This window comes from Zophobas morio, unplaced genomic scaffold (genome assembly GCF_036711695.1).
Source record: "Zophobas morio isolate AGI-343-1 ecotype UQ-CSIRO unplaced genomic scaffold, CSIRO_AGI_Zmor_V1 ptg000017l, whole genome shotgun sequence".
Lineage (NCBI taxonomy): Eukaryota > Metazoa > Arthropoda > Insecta > Coleoptera > Tenebrionidae > Zophobas > Zophobas morio.
The window spans coordinates 9,762,671-9,778,587 of NW_026972122.1; the positions used below are offsets into that span (position 1 = coordinate 9,762,671).

At 30.3% G+C, this 15,917-nt stretch overlaps 1 protein-coding gene across 1 annotated transcript in view; it reads left to right on the forward strand.

Annotated features, from left to right (window-relative positions):
• Positions 1-5,440: 5,440 nt before the first annotated feature.
• The window catches only part of LOC135130190 (retinaldehyde-binding protein 1-like), a 50,907-nt gene continuing 40,430 nt past the window's right edge, over positions 5,441-15,917 (forward strand). Inside the window, exon 1 of the mRNA XM_064057546.1 lies at positions 5,441-5,639. The gene's annotated coding sequence lies outside the window, so the exon portion shown is untranslated. The remainder of the gene's footprint in view (positions 5,640-15,917) is intronic.

A 15,917-nucleotide genomic window follows, 5' to 3' on the forward strand; every position in this document is an offset into this window, starting at 1 on the left:
CGCAATTGAAAAACGATGTACCTAATTGTTGCTAATGAACTAATTGAACACCTTAAAATGACAAAACCAGAAATCAAGCCAAAAGAAGAAAACTATTCACTTTGCTCAATTGTTGTCACCGAAAGAATTAAAGAAAAAGATATTAATAAAGTACACTGGGCCTCTAGTATCAAATAAAATGTACAAGAAATGCACAAGCGGTCACACAACTAGACAACCAAGAAAAGATGCTAATCCTTCGAATTTAGCTGTTTCTGATAAAAATTTCTTGAAAATGACAGAAATAGTCGAATGTACCCAGGATAAATGCAGAAAAGAAATAATGCAAAAATGTTTGATCCAGGATACAATGAAAAATCTTCACGGAAAGTGCAACGAAAGTCGGGAGAAAAAAAAGTCATGCGGTGTGTTTTTGAAACTGAAACCTTTTTATGTTATGTCACTCCAAATTTGTCTGATCGCGATACGTGTGATACAGACCGAGTTTAAAAAACATGTATGTATTTAGGATTCACTATCGGTAGCTTATGATCAAAAATTTAAAAGAGAGATTAAAAATTAATGAAGTAGTTATTCACATTGAGTTCCCCGAAAATTATATATGTATTAAAATATAGGGCACAAGAACCTCAATTAGTGGATTTTGGTGCTTCACAAGAACAACTCTCTTTGCATACAGGCGTATTTTACGTCAATACAAATGAAAAAATTGGTCGAAGATTACTTCGAGAGAACTTCCCTCGCCCATAAAGTACAGTTTGTCAAATCCAGCTCTTTCGAAAAATTAAGAGATTTGATTTTGTGTATTTGTGTTATCAAATAAGAGTAATTTTAATAGTAAAAATATTTGTTTAAGGTATGTTATTATTTTTAGAAAATAATAATTGCGTGTTACATAATTATTAATCTTTTCAATTAGCACAAATTAGTTCTGTAATCGACTAATCGAATGTTCAATACATACATTTCTCTGGCATAAATCGCATATTTGTTACTGTTTTATATCTTTATTTTTCAGACAAATGTAGCATCTTTTCCTGTTGCCACATGTGTCATTTCTTCACTTTTTCATTGTTGGACCTAACGCAAGGCGGGCTTGGTAGGTCCGTTTTGCCCTAGAATGTGCCGATTATGTTTAAGTGTAAATCTTGGGCAATAAAATTAATATTTTTACAACCCTCGGTAGAATAATTTATCGTGATATATTCTCAAAAATCGTGAAACGAGATTAAAATAAAATGAGTTTCAACAAAAATCTGGAAATTTAAAGTTGCACTCTGGTGATTCCGACCTGCCAGGCAGCCTTTGAGGGCTATAAGGGGTTTAAATACGTTTCTAAGAAATTGTACTTATTTTGCCTTAAACGGAACCAGCGATTCTTCCTAAAATGTATATACCTGCCGCACCGGGATAGACGATTACCGGACATGGCCATAAAAACATCGTAAGCCGATATTGAAGAATAATAATTTATGACAGGTTGCCGACAACAGAGCTTCAGCACAGAATAATCATTTCCCGTATTCTTTTGAAATAGTAATTTTAATGCTGGAGATAATTATTAGATATACTCAAACACAATTTTTACACTCTAGTATGGGAATAAAAACAAAAAAAAAAATATTCTTTTTAAGCGTACAAAATAAATATTGCACAATTTGCGACACATCAAACTACGAAGCGATGGCCTATTTGCAGGAAAAAAGAAAAGATTTTTCAGTCTTGAATAACTATGCTACAGTAAAATGTTTATTTTTTAAATTTAATACCACAATCCCTTTTTCTGCACCTGTGGAACGAGTGTTTAGTAGCGGAAACCAAATTCTGACACCAAGAAGAAATAATTTAGGTGACAATACGTTTGATATGTTGTTAATTTTAAAAAATTCACTAACCAATACATAAACAAATACATAAACATGTTTTCAGTTATTTTATTCCCCAAACCTTCAAAAAGTATATGTTTTCTTGTATCTGTATCTAGATACATTTCGAAAAAATCGAAAACAATCTGTATCTAGATACTTTTATCTTCCATATATCTATATGTGTATCTAGATACTTTTAAAAGTATCTGTCCCCAACACTGGTAATAAATAAAAGATGTGCGACTAAAGACTGAATTGAAAATCATTTATTGTATTCGTAATTTAAGACAAATAGCGATAACACTTATCAACCTGCAGACGTGAGAGTGAAACAGAGACTAAACTAAAAGATGTTTCCTACGAATTGCAATAACCGGATCACACTGCCGACGGTCCAGACTTTTTTATTACTCTGACTTCCACTTATTGAATAAAACACTACATTTTATTTTGATTTTCGTTGTTGTGATTCACATTTGGTCAATTATAACTTGTCTAGATCTAGGGGAGGCTCCCTAGCCTAGGCAACAGCCCATCTATGGCCCTGTCTAGCTATGAAATATCGAAAAAATATGAAAGTCCAAATTGCCCGATGGACTCCATTACTGTACGTCCTCAGCTTATCCTTGAATTATAAGAAAAACAACGTGAAAGTGTTTATGTTTATACATCGGAAGAATGTCACGTAGAAATTTGTGCTTTTTGAACGAGTTGGTACAATCGACAAAATATTTTTAATATCATTGTTAAATACATAATTCTTATTAACTAAAGACATTTGTATTTTCACATTTTCGGGAAAATAGGGTGACTCGTTCTTAATTTGATCAATAAAAAATATGAATGCAATCATAAATCACAAGTAAAAACTCATTATATCATCGTCATCAATTTTTTGGGGTTGATTGACACATATATTTTGATTAAAAAGTTACAATGCTTACAATAATTTCGAAACTGTAAGATTTCAATGTGTTCAGTTTTGCAATTCTTGATTTAATCAATAAAATAAATTGACTCAGTCATTAATTTTTTTGAGACACCCTGTATAAGCAAATTTAAAAAATATGAATGCAATGATAAATCACAAAGATAGACTCGTTATATTTTGTACATTTAAGATAGGATTTATTCAGCAATATTTTGGGGTGACGTCATCAATTTTGCATCCGAGATGAGCAAATACGTTTTGATCAAAAATTTACCATGCTTATGAAAACATCTGCAAGATTTCATAGCTTTCTGTTTTGCAGTTCCTGATTAAATTAATAAAGTAAATTCATACATTCATTAACTTTTTTGAGTCACCCTGTATTAATTCAAAAAATATTAATGGAATGATAAATCACAAATACAGACTCATCATATTTTGGACATTTTAGATAGGATTTATTCGATAAAATTTTGAGCTGACGTCACCACTTTTTTGGAAGGGATATGTAAATATATTTTGATTAAAAATTTATTATACTTATCATAACTTTAAAATGCAAAATGTTTTTTATAATGTTGACTTTTTTTTCCAAAAATCTGGACGTTTTGCGTATAAACTCAATGCGGAATCATAAACTACATGTGTAGGACTATTTTATTTCAGACAATTTGAAACCCATTTCCTATGTCCAATTTTGAAGTGACGTAATCACATTATTGGGGATGACTAGACAAATTTTGGTTATGGCTTTACAATCGACATGATATTTCCAATATAAATAAAAATAAATTTCGGAGATTATCTGTCTAATAAAAATTCGTGACGGCAGACAGACGGACAGACGGACGGACAGACTGACAGACGGACAGAGAGACAGACAGACGGAAATGGGAGACCTATTTCTTCGTACTCTAGGGGTCATGAAAGGTCGAGAAAACGTAAAAGTAGAGAGTCGGTCAACGGACTCGATTACAATACTTCTTTCGCTTACGCTCGGGAAGTAAAAATGACATTATTACTGAATTTTATCGCTTAGGGAAATGTAGAAATGCTATAAACTATTATGGGCCAAAAATGTTTAATAACGTTTCTGTCAGCATTAAGCAACTGCCATTAGGGAAATTTTCACGCACAATTAAACACTTTTAATAAACAAAGCGTACACTCTATAGAGGATTTTCAAGCGTGCAAACTTTAAATGTGAGTGTATTTTTCTACTTTTCTGTTAGGTTAAGGTATTTTAATTTAATTTAAAATGATTAACAATATGTACTGTAACTTTCGGTTTTAAATTGTATTTTTTCCATTTTAATTTTAATTTGTACAGCATTATAGCAGAACGCCTTGTTTACTTTCCTTACTGGTCATCAATAAAATTTACAAATACTAGATAAGTATTACTGATTAAAAACAATCATTAATTGTCACTAAATTATTAACTAAATCTTGTATCAATAAAAATTGTAATTAAAAAACAAGGATTATTTGAATAAATGAAATTATAACTCAAACAATATGTCTATGAATAAAACAACATTCCGCTGAATTACTTATTTCTTCTAACTTTAGACATATATGAATATAAGAGGACACTTATGTGTTACGTTTTCCGTGGGAAAGTTTCACACCATTGTTATTTAAAATTTCCATTGCATAACTTATCGTAAAACTTACATCACAGTAACGTATTTAGAACAATGTAGGTACCTTTTCTCAGGACGCCAAAACAATAGCTGGTACTGCTTAAGAAAAATGCTAATGTTGTGGTTATTATCTGCAATTAAATGAAATGCCTGCAATTATTCCTTCGACTGACTGATTTTTCTATGATAGATCATTTTACGACAAACAATATAAAGTACCGGTTAGTGGTCGTACCTTTAAAGCTGGCTTTGGTCTTTGCCGTCTTTTACAACAGGAATTACAGTCACGACTTTGCGAATTTAAATTATCTACTAATTTTCATGGTAAAGTTAACAGTAAAGTTGAGTCAGTTTTTTAGTGGTATGCTGATAAGGCAAATGATTTGAAGATACTCGGTTTAATACGATATTCTCTATTTTTTATAAATGTATATATGTAGATAACGATTTGCGTTAAATATAAAACTGGTCAGTTTGACAATATTCTTGTAGTTTCGTGATGTATGACAACATATGTTATTAACTTTTGGAATTAAATAAATGCTTCGGGCCATTAGAAATTTCTACTTCCTAGGTCTACGCCACTGCATTCGCCTGACGCAAATTAAATATTGTCCGAATAAACATTAATCGTTTTTAGTATTGAGCAGTATTAAATTTCAGACGTTTTATAACAAAAGGTGTCAGAATTTTTCTAAACCTCCATTTTAGTACTAAACAAATTTTTCCCCGGACAGTCAATCGATTTTCTTGCGAAAATTCGGCCTGTTTTTTGTAATTCGCGTACCTTTGAAACAAACTACTTAACGCAATCAGCGCTTTTAGGAAATAAGGCAAGAAACTCTGTAATTATCAACAAATATAGACTGCGACCTTCAGTTGCTTCACAAATTATCGAGTGACTAAGTTCTTCGAACTTCTTGAAGAAACGCGTTTTTAACATTGTTTCGTCCGAGTCATTGTTTATTGTTGCGATTTAATTAACATGTGCAGTGTGGATAGTGAAGGTTCAGGATGGTAAAAATCTGTTTGTGGCAACAAGGAACGCAGTTGCAAGCGTGTCGGACCGGTGAACAGTACTAAATGCGCTGAAAAAGAACTCAGTACCACGCGCACTATTTGAAGTATGTTTAAAGAGTGAAACAAGTGGTGTTAGTTATTTTTTTCACACACTAGTGTACTTACTTGTCAAAGGTATGTTAAATTATTATATTATCATTGTTTTTAAATTAAAAGTTATGTAGTATATTACAGTGTTGAGTTTTTTATGTCTATTATGTTTAACGCAGTTCTAATAAGATTCTTAGTAACGAATTTAAAGTATATATACTTTAAATATCAATCAAAATAAATCTACAACTTAAACTATGGTAAAATAAAAAAAAATACTGAGATTGAATATACTTCAGGCTGAACCTTCAATAAGTAAAAAAAAAGTATAATTTCAGATTTCGGTGCTTTTAGTTTAAAATTTATTAAAGCAATTAGTTTTGTAATTAATTTTTCCGATAAACATGTCGTGCGACCCAACTGTTTAAAGGTTTGAAAACTTTTTATATTTTCGAATAGTTGGTACCAATTTACACTTAAACAGTGTCTACGTACCATAATTGACCATAATTTCCTTGACGCAAGAAAGCATCTAGGACTCACGTAATAGTAATATTACTTGATAAATGATCACTCATTATCAATAATTCATTTGAAAATTATTTTGTGTATTCGTCGCGTTTTAATTGTACAAGTTTGACGTAGTACGAGTTTTTATTAATTAGTTTTAAAGCTTGTTTATACATCTGTGTCAAATTTAAGATTATTTTACGAAGCAAGGTTAAGTTTTTTTAAACAATGATTTGTTAACTTTGAGAATGTGCAGATCGTTATAATCACGTCAGATTCAAAAATTTTGATGCTTCGGGCAATTCGACATTGAATTGTTACAAGGAACATGTTTTTACAAGACTCGAACGTGTTTGAATAATTTTGGTGATTAACCTTGTACACCAAAAATAAAGCGAAAGTATGGAAATAAAAAAAGCTGTTGGTTATAATAAATGCAGCTTATGAGGAAAATAATTGGAAGCTTAAAACTAAAACAATTCAAATTGACAAGATTTTCTATTATCTAAACAATTACATATTTTAATAAAAACTCTACTTACAAGTTCAATTATTAATTTATATTTTGTTAAATGGTAGATAAGTCATTAATACTTTTGCATAAAAGATATATCAGGTATAACCACAATTTTTTAAATATTTTAATTAAAACTGGTCGGTTTTATAAATTTCAAAAATACTTTATTACCTCCACAAAAAACTTAGTTCAAGGTTATTTCAACAGAATTTCGCTCGCCCCTGAAGTACAAGCCAACAAATCCCGCTTCTTTGAAAAGTTATAAGAAGTTTTTGCGATTTTTGTTTCCTGATAACCTTATAAAGTTAAAACAACTGGCGTAAATAACACTAACGTAGTTTTTTTGACCGGAATTATTCAATTCTTCAATTTTTCATTTTTTTGTTTCTTCAGTTTTTCGATTTGCAGTTTAAAGTTTTCAAGTTTAACTTTTCAGTTCTCAATTTTCCAACTTTTGAATTTTTCAATTTTTCAATTTTGCAATTTTTCGATTCTTTATTTTTCATTTCTTCAAATTTTCGATTTGAAATATTTCGTTTCCGTTTTTTATTTTGTTTATTTTCACAACGTTTCGATTTTCCAACGTTCCCTTTTTACTTCCCGAGCGTAAGCAAAGGAAGTATTGTAATCGAGTCCGTCGGCCGACTCTCTACTTTTACGTTTTCTCGATCTTTCATGACCCCTAGAAGACGAAGAAATAGGTCTCCCATTTCCGTCTGTCTGTCCGTCTGTCCGTCTGTCCGTCTGTCCGTCTGTCCGTCTGTCCGTCTGTCCGTCTGTCCGTCTGTCCGTCTGTCCGTCCGTCTGTCCGTCTGTCCGTCTGTTGTCACGGATTTTTATTAGACAGATAATCTCCGAAAGTACTCGACCGATTGTTGTGAAATTTTGTACTTATATTAAGAATATCATGTAGATGGTAAAACGCTAACCAAAATTTGTCGAATCATCCCCACCACTAAAGCGATGACGTCACTTCAAAATTGTACATAGTAAATGGGTTTTCAATTGTATAAAATAACATAGTCCTACACATGTAGTTTACAACTCTGAATCGACTTTTCACCCGAAACGTCCAGATTTTTGGAAAAAAAATCAAAATTATAAAACAACATTTTGAAATTTAATTTTTAATCTGCTAACCAGAATGCTTTGAAATGTTGCAGATGTTTTAAGGCTATAAAGAGCATCATAAATCTTTAGTCAAAAAATATTTGCTTATCCCCTCCAAAAACTTGATGACGTCAGCTCAAAAGTTTGTGGAATAAATCATATCTAAAATGTACAAAATATGATGAGTCTGTACTTGTGAACTATCACTCCATTAATATTTTTTGGATTTGCATATACAGGGTGACTCAAAAAAATTAATGAATGCGTAAATATATTTTATTGATTTAATCAGGAACTACAAAACCGAATGCTCTGAAATCTTGCAGATGTTTTAAGGTCATAAAGAGCATAATAAATGTTTAGTCAAAATATATTTGCTTATCCCCTCCAAAAACTTGATGACGTCAGCTCGAAAGTTTGCCGAATAAATCATATCTAAAATGTACAAAATATGATGAGCCTGTACTTGTCATTTATCACTCCATTCATATTTTTTGGATTTGCATATACAGAGTGACTCAAAAAAATTAATGAATGCGTAAATTTATTTTATTGATTTAATCAGGAACTACAAAACCGAATGCTTTGAAATCTTGCAGATGTTTTAAGGTTATAAAGAGCATAATAAATTTTTAGTCAAAATATATTTGGTTATCTTCTACAAAAAACTGATGACGTCAGCTCAAAAGTTTTCCGAATAAATCGTATCTAAAATGCAAAAAATATGATGAGTTTGTACTTGTGATTTATCATTCCATTCATATTTTTTAGATTTTCTTAAGAGGTGGTTCAAAAAAATTAATGAAGTCAATTTATTTTATTGATTAAATTAAAGGCAACACTTATTATTAGTATTACACCCCAACCAACCCAATTTGGTAGACACAAAATTTGTTAAAGGAAAAACTCGGTTGAAACATAAGGGTAGCACGCTTATTTACATCGACTTTAACATTACAGACCTGCATTTGTTTTATGCGTTCACTTGATTCCGCGAATGTGAAATAGACATGTTTATAATCAACCAATTGTGAATTTCACCGTCAAGAATTAAAATAAAACCCAATGTTTTATATAATAAGCGGAAGTCGAAGCAATAAAACCGACGGTCGTTTTGTTTACAGTTTCTGTGTTTGGCTCTCACGTATGCTGTTACGCCTGTCATCTTAAATTAACAATGTTTATACATACACGATTTTCAGTTGCCTCTGATACGTAGGTATACGTGAGTAAATTGTTTCGTTATTTTATTGATTATTACAAATCAATATTCAAACGACCCAATTCATTTTCCCGAAAATTTGAGAATATAATAATTTTATTCTTAGTATTACACTACATCTATCCCAACTGATATACGTGTCCTTGCAAAAATGTTGATGACGTCATCGCAATTTTTTTTTAAATTCCCACTACAAAAATGTAATGAGAAAAAAAACACAATAGGCATGCAGTCGTCAAGTTTCCGACAGCGAGGGAAGTACTGTCTAAACTCTTTAGACCAATTTTTTATTTTTTTTATTTCTTTCTTATTTTTTAATTTTTCAGTTTTAAGATTTTTCCATTTTTTGATTTATTCAATATTCCGATTTACAGTTTTTCCTTTCGGTATTTTAATTTATTTATTTTTACAATTTTTCGATTTTTATAATTTTTTGTTTTTACAATTTCAATTATTTTTTTTGTTTCTTCAAACTGCGAATTTTTATTTCTAAATTTTTCAATTTTTCAATTTCCCAAGTCTCGGATTTTTCAATTTCTAATTTTTCAAAGTTTTCCTTTTTTTTAATGTGAAATTTTTCAGTTTTTGAATTTTTCAATTTTTTGATTTGCAGTACTTCCACCTCCAATTTTTCGATTTTTGAAATTGTTATTAGATTTTTTAATTTTTCGTTTTTCCGATGATAGATTTTCAGTTTCTCAATTTGTCAGTTTTTCTTTTCTTCAATTTTTGATTTGCCATTATTCTAGTTTTCATTTTAAAATTGTAATAGTAATTATATATTAAAATTTTTCGCTTTTTCAATTTTACGGTTTTAAAATATTTCCATTTTTCAGATTCTCGATTTTTAATTTTTCAGTTTCTGGATATTTAATTTTTCAGTTGTTTCCATCTCTCGCTGTTACAGTTTTTCGACTTTACAGTTTTGACAATTCTATAATTTTTCCATTTTACAATTTTTGGATTCTTTCCAATTTTTCGTTTTCCACTTTTTTAGATTTTGATTTTTAATTGTTCTGTTTTGAATTTTTCGATTTATCAACTTTTCGAATCAAAAAACAGAAAAATTGTAATACTTAAAAATCAAAAATGAAAAAACGAAAAAATATGGAGTGAATATAAACAAAAATCCAACAATTGGACATCAAGGACTTGAAAAACTAAAGCAACGAAAAATTGAAAAAGGGGAAAATTAAATCTTGAGATACCTAAAAATTGAAAAAGTCTAAAATTGAAAAAACAAAATATTATAAAATCGGAACATCGAAAAAATTAAAGAAATCGGAAATTTGGATCATTCACAATTTCAAAATATGCAAAAATGAAAAATTTTGAAGTATGAAAATTGAGGAATTGAAAAATAAAAAGCAAAAGATGAAAATTTGAAAAATTGAATAAAAGGAAAATTGTTACATCGGAAGAAACCTTGAAAAAATAAAGGAAAAATTGAAAACTAAAAAATCGAAAAAAAAAAATTGTTATTCTAAAAAATTGCAAAAGTGAAAAATTGTTGATCGAAAAGTTGAAGAAACGAAAAATTGAAAACATAAAAGTCGAAAAAACGAAAAATTATGAAACCGAAACATTAAAAAAAAGAAAAATAGAAAAATCAAAGAAAATGAAAAAACGAAAAATTGTGATACCTAAAAATGATTAAATCTAAGAAAAAAAAATTCGTCGAAGATAAATAAATCCGGATGTTTCGAAAAATTATTTCGACTTTGCGAATTTTATTTTTTTGTGATAACCTTGATAATTTAAAATATAGATATGTACGTAAAGTACGCGTTTGTTTCAAGTGAGTTTTTCATTTACAAGATTTTGTGATGTCATCAACTTTTATTCAAGGACTCCTATATGCATTTGGATAGGTGCATATTTCAGAGAGGATTTATTCGGAAATATTTTGAGATGACGTCATAAATTTTTTGGGAGGGGATAAGTGAATAAATTTTTAATTAACGATTTACCATGATGACGATAACCTTAAAACGTTTGCAAGATTTCAGAGCATTTGGTTAGCAGTTTGAAAATTAAATTCAACAATATTGTTATGTAATTTTAATTTTTTTTCCAAAAATATATTGTTATGAAATAATCTCATAGCCCGCCCCGGTACGACGTCTACGGCTTTTCTAGTATGTGCGGCGATGATGGGTGACTCATCGTCGGTGGTGGTAGTCAAATACGTTCCAGTCGGAATTATTCTCTACATAATCGGTGTATACTTAGCCGTGTAAATTTGAGAAATAAATTGTTGAGTTTTACCCACGCCGATTTTAAATTACCAACCCTTCGTAACACTATATAAATGCCTAGGGGAAAACTCAACACGAATTCATGTGCCACAAGTGCAGGCGTATGTGATTTTATAAAATTAGCCAATTTTTGGGACGTACAAAATTTGACAACAATCGGTCCAGTAGTTCGGAAGGTTAGTAAACCAGTCGCCCGATGGACTCGATTACAACAATACTTTTTTAGCTTATGCTCGAGAATTAAAAAATGATTACATCACGTCAGAATTCAATATGTACTGTACATAAAACAGGTGCGACGATGGGCTATGAATTTTTAAACTTAGTTACTATAACTTTCCCTCAACACCCGAGCACCTGTTAAAATTTTATTGACTGTGGTAATATTCACACCATTGTATTCCTACGCTTCTTTAAGTTCTTTACAATGGATCAAACATTTTTTCAAAAATGCTGTTCTACTTAATCAGTGAGAAAACACTTCCTTTTGTTACATCACTAGCCAACAAATATAATATTTCAAAAACATATCCTATTACATTTATTTATTACATTCATTAATGATTCAAATTTTCATACTTTTGTCTGTTAAAACATCTGAAATATAATGTAGAGCTTGATTAGGAGCGGAGCGACTGTTTAAAAAACGAGTGGCTAGAGAGGTTTATAAACTTGTTACATAATAGGCTTTTTCTACAATTTCAAATTAAAATTCGAAACTCCGAGACTTATTATTCCACCAAAAATAAAATACTAACTACTAAAATAACTTTAGACCGTTTTTTTATTTAAGCAATCACTTAGAAATGTATTATTTAATAAAATATAGAGATTGCCACAGAGACACGATCAAAGACAGTCATGGATTTTTTAAGGTTTCTCTTTGATCGTTGCATTTTCAATCAGTAATCTGCCATGACGAAAATTCTATCAAAGACAATTTAATAAAATTTAAAAAAATCAATGGCTATTTTTTGATCATGTTTTTGCACGTCGGGGAAAACTGATTTAAAAAGTAATTATGAATAAGTAGAAAATTTTGGATTATATGTATTGTGTTCATGAAATTAGTGTTAGTACGTAATCAAAATTTTATAGAAATTCATTTGGTGATAACTCATGACAGTTTAACACTGAAGGTAAGTTTCGTAAGTTTATTAATGTTATAAACCAATTATTCAATAAATATTTTCCTAGAAATTATGCATAGTTACAACCAAATTGGATACTAAATTAAATTGGTTTAATGCAAGTACCGTACCCGTTGCATATGGTATCATACATAGTAAAAGAGAAATTGAGTGTTGTTACAGTAATAAACTTTTAACTGCAGGCAAGTTCATCTGGTATTTTACAGGCAAGGAGCACCACTCCAACAATCAAAATCTCCTACCATAAAGTAAATAAAAATCTCACTTTTGAAATGTTACTTTGAGTCAAGTGTGGAACATAATAAATTGTTTAAAAAATACTCGTAAAATTATCAATAGTTTTATATTTTTTTACGAAATAGGATATTAGTCATAATGAAAGTTATAAGCTAGTTTCATTATTGTCGATACTGTCAAAACTAAAAAATAGCTAATCAATGTTTCATAATCTTGAAGAAAATTCTCACCTAATTGACTCCCTACCATAGTTTTAGGAAAAGTCGTAACACTACACCTGCTGCTAACTTATTTTCGCCTGTATATAACTCTACTTATGACTTATGAAATGTTGCTAACAAGATTAAAGAGGTATCAGGCATCCCGCCGGGTTCAATTTTAGACCCTTTAGTATTCATCACTTTCGTAAATGGTTTGTATAAGTATAAACGTAGAAAGATGCATTTTGTATACTGATGACACAACTTACGTGGTTTAAGATAACAATAAAGGTAATATCTGATGCCAAATAGTTGTTTATATATTGGAACAATTTAGTGTCTATGACGAAAAATCACAAAAAATAATATTCTCATTAAAAAATGACCTTAATTAAAACCAATTTAATCCAGTGATCTGGTAATTTTTTTATGGTTTTGTTAGAGCCAAAGTTAAAGTGGAACGTATACATTAGCCAATTGAAAAAAAAAAAACTGAATAAAAACAAATCCATATTGAGAAACTTATCTAAAACCATCAGTATCCAGCCTTTGCAAAGCTCTTACTGTGCTCCTTAAGTAGTTATGCCATTCTAATTTAGGGACAACTGTCTCATCAGTCATCACAAGATATTTGCCTTAAAAACATTTCAGGATAATAATTATATTCGTGCTTCAGAGATTATCTGCTAATAAAAGTTCAATAGAGTGAAAAAGAGACCACAAATATTTTCATATTCCAAGTCGTGAAGTCTAAAACTTGAAATTAAACATTCGGCAAAATGACTCTGGTCCAACAGTTTCGATAGCTTACATTTCAATGTGATGATATAGAGTAATTTGCAAAATCTTTTTGAGACATCCTGTATAAAAAGAAAATAAAAAAAATCTCACTGACACAAGCAATATTTAATATTATTTGTTTTCATATGAATACCCAATTAATGTACGCATTTATTACAGCGACTTACCTTGAGTTGAAAAATGATTTTATTTTGTTATATTTCGCTTGCTTGAAATTTAAATACGTCAAGACACCTTTTACTGGAAATTTTAACATGCAACAACCGGGGAATATTCCATTATAAACATGAAGTTATTCACCCGGAACTCTTTTCTGAAGCACACCCAAATCTCTTAGATTTTGAGCATATTTTTCGATCAATACTGCTTTAAAATAATTTTGACATGACGTCATCAAGCTTCTGGTGGGGATGAAAAGTAAATTTTGGTTAATATTTTGAATCCTTATATAAATTATTGTAGTATCTTTAGACATCTTTAAGATGTCTACGATCAAAGTAGATTATTAAACCACAAGTTACGGAGAGCATCAGGCGTCACACTTTCAGTAAAATATCAATAATTTCTAGTGATGAGGTCATCAGTTTTTTGGGAGCAATAGATAATATTTTCTTTAGGTATTCCTGTCATTGTAAACACAAGTGAACGTGAGTGTTGCATAACTGCCAAACTACCAAAACAAGTCGAATTTTGACATTGTTTTATTGATTCACACGTTGTTAATTAAAATAAATCTGGGTTTGACAAATTTAGTGTTTTTCTGCTGCATTTCCTCCAGTTACTTTTCTCGATGTGAAAATGATGTAATGTTTGTTTTCTCTGTACTAGATAAGTACGGAAGTTGCTAACTTGTATTTTGATCTAGGCTAAATACCTGCTTGAACATTACATGATATGTAATATACACAATACACATATTCACGACAATTTTATACGTTGGGGCATGTTTTTTTTGCTTTTTGTTGGCGACCATGACTGATTGACGCGATTTATTAATGTCATCCTTGACATCTGTCTTTCATGAATGCTAGTTTTCCACTTTTCAAGAACCAGAGAATTCGGGTTTTTCTTTTTTAAAAGAATGTAATTCATCAAATCAAAGTTTGTCAAGAGAATCCGAGGTGTTCTTGTGAACCCAAAACTAATTAGGCACTGTTCGTTTTTAAAGAGATCGAGTCCTAGTGTCATTATGCATGTGATGATGCTAACGTAGCAGAGGTCCTGCGGAAGATATGGCCAGTGTACTTGTCTGCGTCACGAAGTTGCAATTGTTTCGGAATACTTCCAAGAATATTTTTCCCACGACTTGTACAGTGCATACATTTTTCCTGTATCGTAGGAAAAAACGAGATGCATATTTTCTATACAACTCCAATCCAGAGATTTTTTCATAATTAATCTATCATCTTTTGTTGATTTTAGTATTTGGATTTGTAATTACAAGAATAGAGCGTTGTCTTCTAAATCATATGTTGACATATTTGCGAGTTCCTCTCTACCACAAGCGCCAAAAATTTCACATAAAATAGCAACATATAATTTAAAAACATGGTTATTATAGAAAGCAAAAATATAATTTTTTTAATCATTAAGTGCACCTCATCAGGAGCCTTAAAACTGGTTAAACTTTAATTATTGCTTTCCGGCAATTAACTAATCGTCAATCAAAATGTGTTTTGATGATAATGAAGTCTTTTTTTATTTTAAATATTTATTATTCATAAGAATCATAAGTTACAATTAGAAATACCAAAGAAAATAAACCAAATGAAATATCAAAACATTTGCAATTGATTCCTAAGTGAATGTTTTAGCGACTGCTGTCGATTTCCATCCGCTGTAACGTTGTAATGAAGTTATATTACCACCAGCGTCAATTAGTATTGTCGCAGAATTCCGACGAAAACAGTGTCCAGTATATAAATTGGTATTTGGAAGATTTAAAAAAGTGGCAATCTCTTTCCCATGTTTCCAAATTTATTTATTGTTACGTTTTCTATGGTGCATTTACGCTTGACATAGTTGATAAAAAAGAAGGGGTTACACAATTTTCTGGGCGAAAACTTATGTACCTCTTACATATTTTCCTGTAACGGTTTAGTTTTAGTATCTTTAATTGTGACTAGAAGGGTTGACTCAAAATCATCTCTATATTCCAACTTTTGGGTGATATTTTCGTCGAGTCCATTCTATGCGTAGATTTTAAAATTGAATAATCCATAAGCTTGTTGACTTTAATTTTTTGGATACCTAATTCATTGAAATACACTATTAAAAAATTTACTAACTTTCTTCTCCTTTGTCCAATCTATAAATTGGGAATAAAACTCGTATGGTTTTTGGGATATCTCAGGTA